This window comes from Rhineura floridana, chromosome 22 (genome assembly GCF_030035675.1).
Source record: "Rhineura floridana isolate rRhiFlo1 chromosome 22, rRhiFlo1.hap2, whole genome shotgun sequence".
Lineage (NCBI taxonomy): Eukaryota > Metazoa > Chordata > Lepidosauria > Squamata > Rhineuridae > Rhineura > Rhineura floridana.
This window is the reverse complement of record NC_084501.1, coordinates 16071649-16084871: the sequence shown is the minus strand read 5'-3', so window position 1 is coordinate 16084871 and position 13223 is coordinate 16071649. Positions and strand designations below refer to the sequence as shown.

Below are 13223 nucleotides of genomic sequence, written 5' to 3'. Positions count from 1 at the left end.
GGAAGGCTGGGTGAAAAATGCTACGTGGCACAAGGAAGGAAAAAATAATTAGAGGGTATTAATTAATAATTGGACAAATCAAGATTTGACTATTTGTTTTTTTAACTCCTGGAACTGAGAAGGACTCACTTCCTGTAGGCACACCGACGGACCGTATAAAAAGGGCTCTCCCACAGTTGGTTACTACACAAGCATCTGATACTCCGAAAGCAGCTCATCAGATCCACTAGGAAAGCAGGTAATCTTGTTCCCATTCGTGGGGTTGATGGTGGCTGAAATCTCCCTTTTCTCTGAGGGATCTTAAATGGATTTTTCTTACTGAATTTGAGCTAAACTGAAAATTGCAAATCCCTCCTTGGACACAATTCTAGAGGGATGGCAAAATCAATATTTCAGTCAAGCTGTGGCGTGGTGTTCAGATGCATATTACTGACGCTGAGTGCTCTGCATGGGTTGGGTTCCAGTCCTGTTGGGAAAGGATCTGTGCAATGGGCATAGCTGGAAATGTCAGGGGACTGCAAAGAGGGAAATTTGGAGGGTCCTTTAGGAACATAAGAAGCTGTGTTATACTGAGTCAGATTGGTGCTCCATCTAGCTCAGTAAAGTCTACACAGTCTGGCAGCATCTCTCCAGGGTTTCAGACAGGGCATGTTTCCCAGCCCTGTGTGGAAATGCTTGGGGTTGAACCTGGGATCTTCTGCATGCTAAGTACATGCTCTATCCTTAAGCTTTGGTCCTTTCCTTAAAAGACCCCAGTCCCCATGATTCTGAATACTGGGATGATTTAATCAGAACATAGGACACTATCTTATAGCTAGTCAGTCCATTGGTCTACCTAGGGAGGTGATGGGCTATCCAACACTGGAGGCCTTCAAGAGGCAGCTGGACAGTTACCTGTTGAGTATCCTTTAACTTGGATTCCTGCACTAAGCAAGGGGTTGAAGTCAATGTCCTTATAGGTCACTTACAACTCTGGTTCTATGATTCTGTGAATCCATACAGCTCAGTATTACCTACATTGACCAGCAGCAACTCTCCAGGGTTTCAAGCAGGGAACCTCCTCCAGCTGTACTCAGAGATGCTGGGGTTTGAATCTGGGACCTTTTGTATGCAAAACAAATGCTCTACCAGTGAGCTAAGGCTCCTTCTCAAAGGGGATACACAGTGGGTACCTGTTGGAGGAGATATAGAATATGGAAAACAATGAGCTTTCAGAAGATAAGCACCATTGAATTCGGGGCTCTCAAGGTTTTTGCATGGAATGTTACCAAAATGGGAATTTATTGCAGATTAATGCAACAATATCAGGCCTTCTAGCCGTGATCACTGTATGTCTATGCTGTAAGAGGAAGCCTGCCTCTGAATGCAACTTGCTGGGTATCAGAACTATGGAGAGCACTGTTTCGCTTTGGTCTTTCCATTGGGACATCTGTTTGCCCCCTGTGAGAATGGGCTCCAGGCCGAGGGGATCCCTTGGCCTGATCCCACAGGCTCTTCTCGTGTTCTTCTGTGGAGAGTCTGCACAACATGAAATATCTGCACGAGTAGCATGATAGTTTATTTCCTTCCCGTGACTGTCTTGATCATGGCTACGACTCTTAGGGCTTTCAACTGGTCTTCTTTCTCTTCACCCCTCTCTGTGATGGAGATATCTACCTTGTCTTCTGGCCGACCTTCCAGGAGCCTCATGCCAAGAGTGTGCAAGCCAGAGAGAAAAACAGATGGAGCAACAAATTTGACTTTTGCCTTTGTACTGTCAGCTAATCTCCACACTCGCTCACACACCCCTCTATCATCCATCCTGGCAAACAAGAGGCATTATTGAGGGACACACTCCTGACAGCCAAAAATATTTGGGATATGAAGCAGGGGTGGTGAGGTGTGTGAGTTCTGAGGGCCAAATGGAGAGGCTTGGAGGGCTGCATGTGCCCCCAAGGTTCCTCATCTTGGTTCTAATCTAATATTTGTAGATTATCATGCTGCTCTATCCAAATCTCATTTCAGATCAACCCTACCTGCTCTAAGATGGCTCGGGGGATGGAAGGAATCCAGTTGGACGACTTGTATCATCAAGAGGATGACATCTTCCCCCCCTTTGACTCCTTCCGTCAATATCCTGGCTACTATCCACCGGTTCAGCCTGTTGGCTGGCGGTGTCCCTATGGCTATGTCCAAAGGTGGTGGGGCCCCTTCAATATCCCAGGGTGTGGCAGCTGCTATATTCCAATTTGTTGCCGCCGCCGCTGGTATCCCTAAGCTGGTTGCCAGCCACGTTAAGGCCAGACGCAACTTTGACAGAACATCCTGGAAAGAAGACACAAGATTCTGACCCTCGGCTGAACAGATGGACACAATATTCAGATGTGCTGAGCGCTCTACATACCCCACTGAATTACCAATGGGATTTGTGAGGGCTCAGCATGTCTCTTGATTCATGTGGTGCTTTGACTTTATTGCTTTGGCTTCCTGATGTTTGTGTGCATGCTTCCTTTTTGGAACAGGCACCTTTTCTGATATCACTCCCCCCAGCCTTGTAATTGAGCCGCCGCGATACACTCAGAACCTCTGGCTCCTTCCTTTGTTTTCTCATTAAAGTGTTCAGCATATCATAGAACAATTTGGTTTCCGTGTTCTTGCCTCTCCTGTCTCTTCATCCTGTTAGCAAACCTACGTGTTGTGTAAAAGAATCTTGTGAATTAAGATTTTTCCACACGGCAGATTTATGCAGTAACTCACATGAGTCTTAAAAGTGGGAATGTTTATGGAGGGCATCCACAGAATGAAAAGATGGAAAATTAACACTTCACTGGGGAAGAACTCAACCACAACAATGCATAGCTATTAATATCCCTGACAAATAGCTCAGTAACAATGTGCATTTTCTTGGTTTGACAGAATTAGCGAATTAATTTTAACCACTAAACTAACACGCACACACACAGAGGAACACACAATGAAGAGACACACCAAGAAGCAAGCATGCATGGTGTAAGAGGAGATGGGCAGGTTGTGTTCAGCACAGCTTGGAAAGACACATTACTTGTCCCTCTCTATGGGCTTGTGTTGCAGACTAAGCCTCAGTGATGTTTAGCAGGGCAGGGAGGACTAAAGGTGGATTCTGAAAGATACTCACACAGAGAAACACACAGAAGTGTAGGAAGAGGGGACAGACGTGGAGGCTGAGATCTGTAGGGAATGTCCCTCTGGAAGATGAGATAGGGAGCAAGATGCAATGTTCCCAACCCATCGAGTCCTACCCCCTGATCAAAGCAGGAATCCAAATTAAAGCATATCCGACAGGGGGCTGTCCAGCTGCCTCTTGGATGCCTCCAACGTTGGGGAGCTCACCACATCCATAGTTAATTGGTTCCATTGTCGTACTGCTGTAACAGTTACGAGGTTTTTCCTGATGTTCATCTGAAACCTGGCTTCCTGCAACTTGAGCCCATTATTCCGTGCCCTGTACTCTGGATGATTGAGAAGAGATCCTGGCCCTCCTCTGTGTGGCAACCTTTCAAGTACTTGAAGAGTACTATCATATCTCACCTCAGTATTCTCTTCTCAAGGCTAAATATGCCCAGTTCTTTCAGTCTCTCTTCATATCTCTCCTCATGTGTGGAGCCAATTTTTCTTTTCATGGTGTAGAAAGCTTAGTAGCACCATCCAGTAGATGGCTCACAGAATGGGGAGAGCAGCCGGAAATTGCTTTGCCCTCAGGATGTGGTTTTCACAGGTAGGCTGGCACAGTTTATGGAGGCTCCACTTGAAATTCAGCCAAAGAGACCGTTGCTCCCTCTCACACACTGCTCTCTCATTTTAAAGGTAATAGCAAATTACATTTGGTCCTCTAATGCAACTTTATGACCCACTATTTTTGACTATGCTTCCTTCTTCTGAGAGGGTTGCCTTAGGGTGTTGCTAGAGCTTACTGTTCCAGACAGCTGTCATTCTGAGATGCAAAATGAGTCATTACTTCAATTTCCTTTTTCTTTTTTAAAAAATGAAACTTTGACCATGTAAGACTAAAACCCAGCAGAAGAAGGAACCCAAGACAAGATTTTTCTTTTGAAAGAATAATTTTATTGATAACAGGAAAAATAGAAGCAAACACACTCTCCACACTCTTCAGCAAGCAACGTAAACTTAATACTCAAAAACACCAAAGACAGCAAGGATCCTTGGGGCACCTCTCCTTTACTCGTCTCTGGGTTTCAGAGTAGGCTACTGGCCCCGAGCTGTCCCCGGGTCCCCACAAATACTCTTCTCCCTCTTCCAGTAAACCCCTGCCCCACTAAGTAACTATTCATTTTATGACGATCTTCCTATGTTAATTGGGTCTTACGCTCCTTCGAACATACCCCTCTTCTAAGATTGATCTGCCCCTGTCTATGTAGATTGGTTATCCCAAACTGCACCAACTTTCCCCTTTTGTGGTGAACCCTGTGGTTTTAACTTTCTCTCACTTCTCCTTTACAGGGGGAAGGGCCTTTTCCCAACAATACTGTCAATCATTGCTGTCCCAAGGTGACCTTCTTTATTAAAGCCTTATGTGATGCTATACCTATTCTCTTATTATGATTACCTATAATCTATACCTATATAAACCTTATATCAATGATTTTTTCTAGACTATATCTTATATTATCTTTAGTTTTGGCATTGTATAACCCCTATCATTCATTTCAGCTTGCTAGGGACAACAACAGGACATTCTTAGCAATCTTCCAATGGTACAGAGACAATTAATATTCCTCTTCTGTTGATCTTTGTTTAATGTTCCATGGTCCCCACAATCTCTTTTAATTACCTGAAGTCTCTTCCTTATGCTTTATTTACAAGCACCCACAATCACTGATCTCCCCTCTAAAATATTTAAACTGAAATGTTGTATCACCCAACTACGTTACCATTTAAATGGAATAGATCACACTTAACTATCTAGAAATTTCACTGGAACTTCCATTATATCTCCAGCTCTTCACTCTCCTGGAGACCCATCTTGAATGTAATATATGAAAACGTAGAAACTTTTATTATTCAAATTGTACACCATTGAGACCAATAGATGGAAGCAAATTTCACATTCACCTTGATCTTAAGAACCCGTTTACAACACAAACTTCAGACAATTGGTGTTAGTACCCTGTTCTTGTGGTTATACTGTACTGTGTTAGTTACCTGTTCTTGCGGTGAGCACAGGATGCCATGTAGTTTTGTGACCATTGTTCCCATCAATGGCACTCTCTTACAAATCTTCCGCCTGACCAGTCCCAATGGCCACCAGCCAACACAGAATTACACCTAGCTTTGGATGTCCAGTAAAAGAAAGTGGATTGTCTTCTGTAATTCAATTCCTCTAACCTTGGAGGATCCGAGATTTCTTGAGTCTTGAGTATGCAAACCCCCATCTTGGACTCCCCATCATAACAGCTTTGTTTTGTATTCCCATCACTTCGGGAAATGTGGATTCCATAAGTTCACAATCAAATGCAAACCAAACCAAATTACTCCCCCATCCCTAAAGAAAACCAGGGGTATCCCTAATGGTAGTGGGCTCTTCCTCAATGTTTCTTGCTTATTATGCCACTGAATGCCTGTAGCTGAGATTTCCCACCAGGAAATTGCTATTGTGGTCATGAATCTGTGCTTGAAGACTTCCCAAAGGGATCTTGGTTGGACAGAATGTTACACTAGATAGGCCAGGGTTGGAAAAACTGTGGTCCTCCAGGTGTTACTGGACTACAACTCTCATCAACCTTGGTCTTTTACCATTGTGGCTAAGGCTGATGAGTGTTGGAGTCCCACAGCCTCTGGAGGCCATCCCTAAGATAGATCTTTTGATGAACAAATAGCCTGACCTATATTCTAACTGCAAAGAAGAAGTTTTGAAATGAGTTGCAAACATCTCACTGGGTGGTGCTGGTGCTGGAAGTTTGTGTTAGTTTTGAATTACAGGAATGATCCTAGATTAGAGCTGACAGCAAGGGAAAATATGAGGTGTTTGGGCAGAGACTGGTGGGTGAGTGGGAGGTTTTACTCTGACAACACCTCTGAAAGAATCTCAAAGGAAATTAGAGTGATTTTGGATAACAAATAGAGCTGTGCACCGGATCCAGCAGAATCCCATATCCTGACCCAAGTCAGGTTGATTTAGGTTGACTGGGAGCCCCAGATCATATTGCACCCACCTGGGGTGATCCAGGACAGTCTGGTGGTGAGGAGGGAGGGGGAAAAGGAGACTCATAGGTGGTCTATGTGGGTGGCCTCTTCTCCAGGAGCAGCTGTTCTGGCGGCATTGCTTCCCTAGATTCAGAGAAACCCTCCTGCCATGGAGCCAATCCTATGCTCTTGCTGTTGTGCCCGCACCTTGCTGAGTGCTGTAGCATCCCCCTTGCATGCAGAAGTGCCCACGTTCAATCCCCAATGGCATCTCCAGGTAGGGCCAGTTTAGAATCCTGTCTGAAATCCTGGAAAGCCAGTCAGTGCAGACAATGCTGAACTAGATGGACCAATGGCCTGAGTCGGTATAAGGTGGCTTGCTGTGTTTCCTATGTTTGACTGCCTGCTGCCCCACCACCACCCGTTTTGGTGACCAGCAGTGATGTGTGACTTTGGGAAGCCAGGGAAGCCATCCCACCCTGCCTACTCAGATCCTATTGCTTCTTGCCCCGATTTGGCTTCATCCAATGTCAAAGGAAAAAAAGCACACTAAAGGTTTTTGGGGTGCATTTTCTGCCCCAATAAGAAACTGGTTAGGAATCCTTCAATTTGGATTCTTGCATTGAGCTGGGGGTTGGACTCGATGACCTTACAGGCTCCTTCCATCTCTATGATTCTATGAGATTTCCAATGTATGGTGCGCTGGTATATTGACCCCAGGTCACATCTATATCTGTGGCATCAGAAGAAGTGCCCTTGACAATACCCAAACACCCAGAGCCAGAAAACACTTATTCAGAGGAGGCAGAATGTTCTTCTGCATTTGAATCCAGTGCTCTTTGTTCTTGGGTTTTTCTTCACTACCCCAATCCGCTAATGTTGGCTGGGGTAGGAAATATACCCCAATGCATTCCTGGGACTTTTGATGCCCCAGGTGGTTTTTTAAATTTGTTTCCAGAAGGAATGCAGGAAGTGGTAAGTGGTGGAAAGTTAGGGATATTGTATGGGTGACAATTTATAACAAAGTCCTAGAAAGACTACCCTGCAGTTCAACTTACATGTCAATTGTCCAGTGAAAACTCTGCCGGTGTAGGGTTTTGCCCCACACAATTAGGTGAAGTGCATGCAGTCTCATTCCCTCCCCCCACATTGCATGTTTTAAACCCTAATTAAACTGTATACACACACACTCTGATTTAGTTGGGGGCTGAATCACGGTTGGGTCAGCGCCACATTATTCCAGATCAGATTGGTTCTGCTCCAAAGTACTGGATTTGGCCTCAGATATGATCAGGGGGGTGGGGAGCATGCAGAGCCCTGAAAATGAGCAGGATTTCTCAGACATCACTTGCAGGTCAGATGAGTTTAAGAAGGAGGTGTTTGCATGAGCCACATGAGTCTCAATTAAAGGCCCCAACAGATACTTCATAGGAGATCTCATTTGATAAGAAAAAAATGGTCTGAAAGGGCAGGTGCTTTATCCAATGACACTGTTGCAAAACCTGCTTCTGTGCAAGGACACCTGTTGTGGATATCTCCTTGGGCTTCCCTCCCAATTATTCAAATGACATTACTTCCTCAAAAGACTGGAAATGTGGGGATTTTTTTCCTGTGATAGAAACCAGGGATGTTTTTGGATGCCATGTGGGACTTATTTTGCAATTGGGACAAAAGCTGCTGTTAGTGCAGAATGCTGCAGCACGATTGCTGACGGGAGTGAGATCCTGTCAACATATTATGCCTTTGCTCCGAGTTCTGTGCTGGTTGCCAATTTATTACCAGACCAAGTTCAAGGTTTTATTCTTCATATATAAAGCCCTTAACAGCTTGGGGCCATACTATTGTTAGGCAAGGCCTTGTTGATATTGCTGCCAGTAGGTGCTGCCCAGTTGGTGCTGACCGGTGACAGGGCCTTTTCAGTGGTGGTTCCCCATTTGTGGAAGGCCCTCCCCAGTGAGAGGCATCTGTCTCCATCACTATTAACTTTCAGGAGGAATTCAAAAGCATTCCTGTTTACCCGGCCATTTGATGGCTGAAGGGGGCTGTTCCTGGCAAACTGAAGATCATCGATGAAGGAATGCTTTTAAGCTGGGTTTTAAAATATTTGAACTGCGTTTTACCATGTTGTTTTGGAATGTTTTTAATTGCAATTGTGATTTGGAATGTTTCAAACTGTTTTTAGTATGTTTTTCTTTTGCTTGTCAAATTGTTTTGTTTATGTTTGCCGTGCTGGGCACCTTTGGGAGTAAGGGTGGGATAGACATTCAATAAATAATAAAATAATAAATAATTATTATTTAAGGCAAAGATAAGGAACCTTTTCTGTGCAGCAGGCCAGATCCTTATTTCCCCACCCATGGAGGGCCAAATTTGACAGGTGGGTGTCCCATGACATCATAGTGGTCAGGTGACACTCTTTCACATGTATGTGTGAATCTCTGCATACGTGTCCACCCACCAGAGACTCAAAATATACCCTGAAAGCAAAATCTTTAGCTGTAATTGACCCACACCCTGATCTTACTTGTTTATACCCATCCCTACCATGCCGAAAGACACACACAAAAGGTAAAATAAGGTTTGGTTTATTAAAAGAGGAAACAGGAACAATGTTTACAGCAATTACAATTGAGATTGCAGGCAGCATTTTACCTAGTGTCACACATAGAGTTCCTAAAACGAAGAGAGATTAAGAAAGAACCCTCTGCCAAGCATTTCCAGGTTCTTACCTACTCACACGCAGGAAAAGAGAGAAAGAAAGCGATAGGGATATACCTTTCCTGAAGAATATCAGGGCTCAAAGTCAAAAATAAAGCTCTACCCTTCGCTAGCAGGTAGAGAGCCAGAGATCTCACCCTTTCTATTGTCCTTGGTAGGGATGTGATGTTCCTAGGGAGCAATGTAAGGTATCCAAAACATGGGAGCCCTCAGGAGGTGTTGCTTGAGCCCATGGAACCATGATCTTAAATGTGCTTTTGAATTACACTGAGTAACATGTAAAACAGGAGAGGGACTCCTGACGTAACAAGTGAAGAGCAATGGGACACTTGGGAGTTGCAAGTGAAGACTTGATTCTACCAGATGTGTTTACTGATAAGACTTTTGGTCTCCCGAAAAATGTTACCCCAAGTTCCTGTTTTGGGGTGATCGCTCCCTTATCCCTTAGAGATCAACAGAGCCCAGGTGGCCTCACTGTTTATGAGGAGCACTTTTCCTCTAACAATTTTGAAACTTAGGACCTTTTGATCCATAACGTCTTGAGACAGGATGCTTTTGCTGCCTCTCATGACTTACAAAACTTGAGGGTTCACAGAAAGGGCTGTTTCTGCCTAGATCCATTTGATACAGGCACTCATGTCAAGATCCATGATTAGGAATGCAGCTATGAGAACCCTAGAGATACAGGTACCCTTGTAACAATGCTGTACCTGATTGTCAGGACTTCATAGCCCAGTGTGGGGCTGTGTGACAGCCCTTTCTGCAAACGGCCCTGTGCTGTTGTTTGAACCTCTCATTTTCAGCAGTTTAAAGAACAATGTTCAGCTACATTGGATGTCCCTGAGTTCTAGTATGATGAGAAAAGGATACCAATTTCCCCACTATTCACTTTACCAAACCATAATTCTAGAACCTCTACCATGTGCCTCGTTGGTAGAGCAGCTACAACTGAATCTCAGAGCCATACCTTAAAGGGCCTCACAAATGTTGATTTTTAAATGCTGGGATTCAGCAAGATTGTTTCATTAGGCACACCAACAAACTAGATAAAGAGCTGTCCCCCTATGGGTTACTCTAAAAGGATCTGATACTCTATAAGAATCCCATCGGATCCAGTTGGAAAGCAGGTAATTTCTTTCCAGTTTTTGGGCTTAATGGTGGCTGACACATATATTTTCTCCGAGGGTCCTTAAATATCGGAAGAACTTGATTTTTCTTGGTGAATTTTACCTAAAGTGAAAAGTCGAGGGAAAATTGCAAGTTTCTTCTGGGACAAAATTCTGGAGGAATGTCACCATGAGGGTTTCAATCAAGCTGTGGTGTGGGGTTCAGATGCACCTGTCTGGTGCTGAATGTCCTGTTGGGATGCTAGTTCCTGTGGAGGAAAGTGTCTGTGCAGTGGGCATAGATGAAAAGTTTGCGGGGACTTAACAGGACACCAAACATTTCCTAAAGAGAACCTTCAAGGAAATTAGAAAAGTCTACAGGAAGATGGAGGGTATAAGCTGTCTTATAGTGAGTCAGAATATTGGTCCATCTAGCTCAGTATTATCTACAGAGACGGGCAACGGCTCTCCAGGATTTCAGACACAGGATATTCCCAGCCCTTCTGGGAGATGCCGAGGATTGAATACCCCTTTTGGGGAATCAGAAGTAGGATCTGAGTGCAACAGCTCTCTCTCCCCCCTGAAAATCCCAGCGGCTGATGTTCACATGTATAATTTCAGTGACAGTAGAGATAGTATAAAGCCATTACAGCTCATAGCCATTGATAGCCTTCTCCTCCATAAATTTGTCTAACTCTTTTAAATCCATCTGAGATGGTGGCCATTACTACCTCCTGTGGGGACCAATTCCATAATTTGACTATGTGTAACATGAAAGAGTATTTTCCTTTTCTCTCCTGAGAAAGCATCTCCCAACATTCTGTAGCCCACACACCATGCATAGTTTTAGAACCTCTGTCATACGCCTGGTGAGTGGTGCATCTAGGACTGGCCAATGTCTAGGGCCCAAAGCCCAGGGAACCCATAAATGGCCTCCCAGACAGTGGCACATGAAGGGGGTAGTGGCAAATTGGCATCTCACCGGCCTCTGGGTTGCATGGAGGTAGAGGGGGAGGGTCCTCTTAAAAAAACATGTAGTCATGGTTACCACAAAGCCATTTCTTTTTCAATATATTCTAAAATGAACTTCCAGCACAATCCTGCAATGTCTACTGAAAAGGAAGTCCACTGAGTTCCATGGTACTTACAGGCAAGTGGGTATGGCATTTTAGCCTTAATAACCTTAATTTTCCCTCCCACACAAGATCAGGTGTTCATTTTGCTTCCTATGTGAAAAACACCATGTGGGACAAGGAAGGAAAAAATAATTGGAGAGCATTAATTAATTATTCAACACATAGAGCTTACTATTTGCGTTTTCGTTTCTGGAACTGAGCAGGACTTCCTGTAGGCACACAGAGGGATCGTATAAAAAGGGCTCTCCCGCAGTCGGTAACTCCACAAGCGTCGGATACTCCAAAAGCATCTCATCAGATCCACTAGGAAAGCAGGTAATTTCACCATTTGTGGGGTTGAAATATCTCTTTTCTCTGAGGGATGCTACTGAATTTGATCTAAACTGAAATTTGCAAATTCCTCCTTGGGTAAAATTCTGGAGGGATGTCAAAATGAATATTTCAGTGAAGCTGTGGCATAAGGTTCAAATGAATCTTTCTGATGCTGAGTGCTCTGCATGGGCTGGGTTCTAGTCCTGTTGAGGAAAGAGTCTGTGCAATGGGCATAGCTGAAAATGTCAGGGGACTACAAATATTTCTTAAAGAGGGAAATTTGGAGGGTCCTTTAAGCACATAGGAAGCTGTGTTATACCGAGTCAGATCGTTGGTCCGTCTAGCTCAGTATTGTCTACACTGACTGTCAGCATCTCTCCAGGGTTTCAGGCAGGGAGTCTTTCCCAGCCCTGTGTGGAGATGCTGGGGGTTGAACCTGGGATCTTCTGCATGCTAATTACACACTCTATCCCTAAGACATAGTCCTTTCCCTAAAAGACTCCAGTCCTCATGATTCTGAACCTAGGGATAATTTAATCAGAACATAGGACGCTACCTTCTGGCAAGTCAGTCTATTGGTCGATGTAGCTCCATATTGCTTATACTGACTGGCAGAAGCTCTCTGGGGTTTCAGGCAGGGAATGTCCCACAGCAGTACTCGGAGATGTTGGGGATTAAATCTGGGACCTTCTTTATGCAAAGCAAATGCTCTGCCAGTGAGCTATGGGGATCCATAAGATACAGAATAAGGAAAGCAATGAGCTTTGAGAAGACAAGCACCATTGAATTCAGGGGCACTAAATGCTATTGCATAGAATGTTACCAGAATGGGGATTTATTCCAGATTTATGCAACAATGCCATGGCTTCTAGCCACGGCGGTGATATGTCTAGCGTATGCCAGTGAATGCATCTTGCTGGGTATCAGAAGTACGGAGATAACTGTCGTGCTCATCTCCTGCTTTTGGGCTTCCCATTGGCCCATCTGTTTGCCCACTGTGAGAATGGCTCCAGGACTAGGGGACCTATGAAGCAGGGCTGGTGAGGGGTGTGGCTAGTGAGAGGTGTGAGTTCTGAGGGCCTGATGGAGAGGCTTGGAGGGCTGCATGTAGTCCCCAGTCCTGAGGTTCCTCATCTCGGTTCTAATACAATATTTGTAGATTATCATCTTCTATTCAAATCTCATTTCAGAACCTGCTCTAAGATGGCTCAGGTGATGGACAGCCTTCCGTTGGACGAGTTGCATCATCCAGAAGATGACGACCTCTCCGCCTTTGACTCCTTCCGTCAATATCCTGGCTACTGTCCACCGGTTCAGCCTGTTGGCTGGCGGCGTCCCTATGGCTATGTCCAACGGTGGTGGGGCCCCTTCTATATCCCAGGGTGTGGCTCCTGCTATATCCCAGTATATTGCCGCCGCCGCCGGTATCCCTAAGCTGGTTGCCAGCCATGTTAAGGCCAGACGCAACTTTGACAGAACATCCTGGAAAGAAGACACAATATTCTGACCCTCGGCTGAACAGATGGACACAATATTCAGAAGTGCTGAGCGCAACACAGACCCCACTGCACAACCAATGGGATCTGTGAGGGCTCAGCATGCCTGTTAGTTCATATGGTGCTTTGACTTTATTGCTTTGGCTTCCTGATGTTTGTGTGCATGCTTCCTTTTTGGAACAGGCACCTTTTCTGATGTCACTCCCCCCAGCCTTGTAATCGAGCCGCCGCGATACACTCGGAACCTCTGGCTCCTTCCTTTGTTTTCTCATTAAAGTGTTCAGCATATCATAGAA

General features: G+C 44.7%; 2 long non-coding RNA genes across 2 annotated transcripts; both read left to right on the top strand.

Moving 5' to 3' along the window:
• On the top strand, positions 1 to 2617 carry LOC133374931 (uncharacterized). Its single transcript, XR_009760021.1, has 2 exons — positions 1 to 238; positions 2005 to 2617. It is a non-coding gene; the product is annotated as an uncharacterized LOC133374931 (long non-coding RNA).
• An 8651-nt stretch (positions 2618 to 11268) lies between these two features.
• On the top strand, positions 11269 to 13223 carry LOC133374932 (uncharacterized). The gene is made up of 2 exons (XR_009760022.1): positions 11269 to 11434; positions 12622 to 13223. It is a non-coding gene; the product is annotated as an uncharacterized LOC133374932 (long non-coding RNA).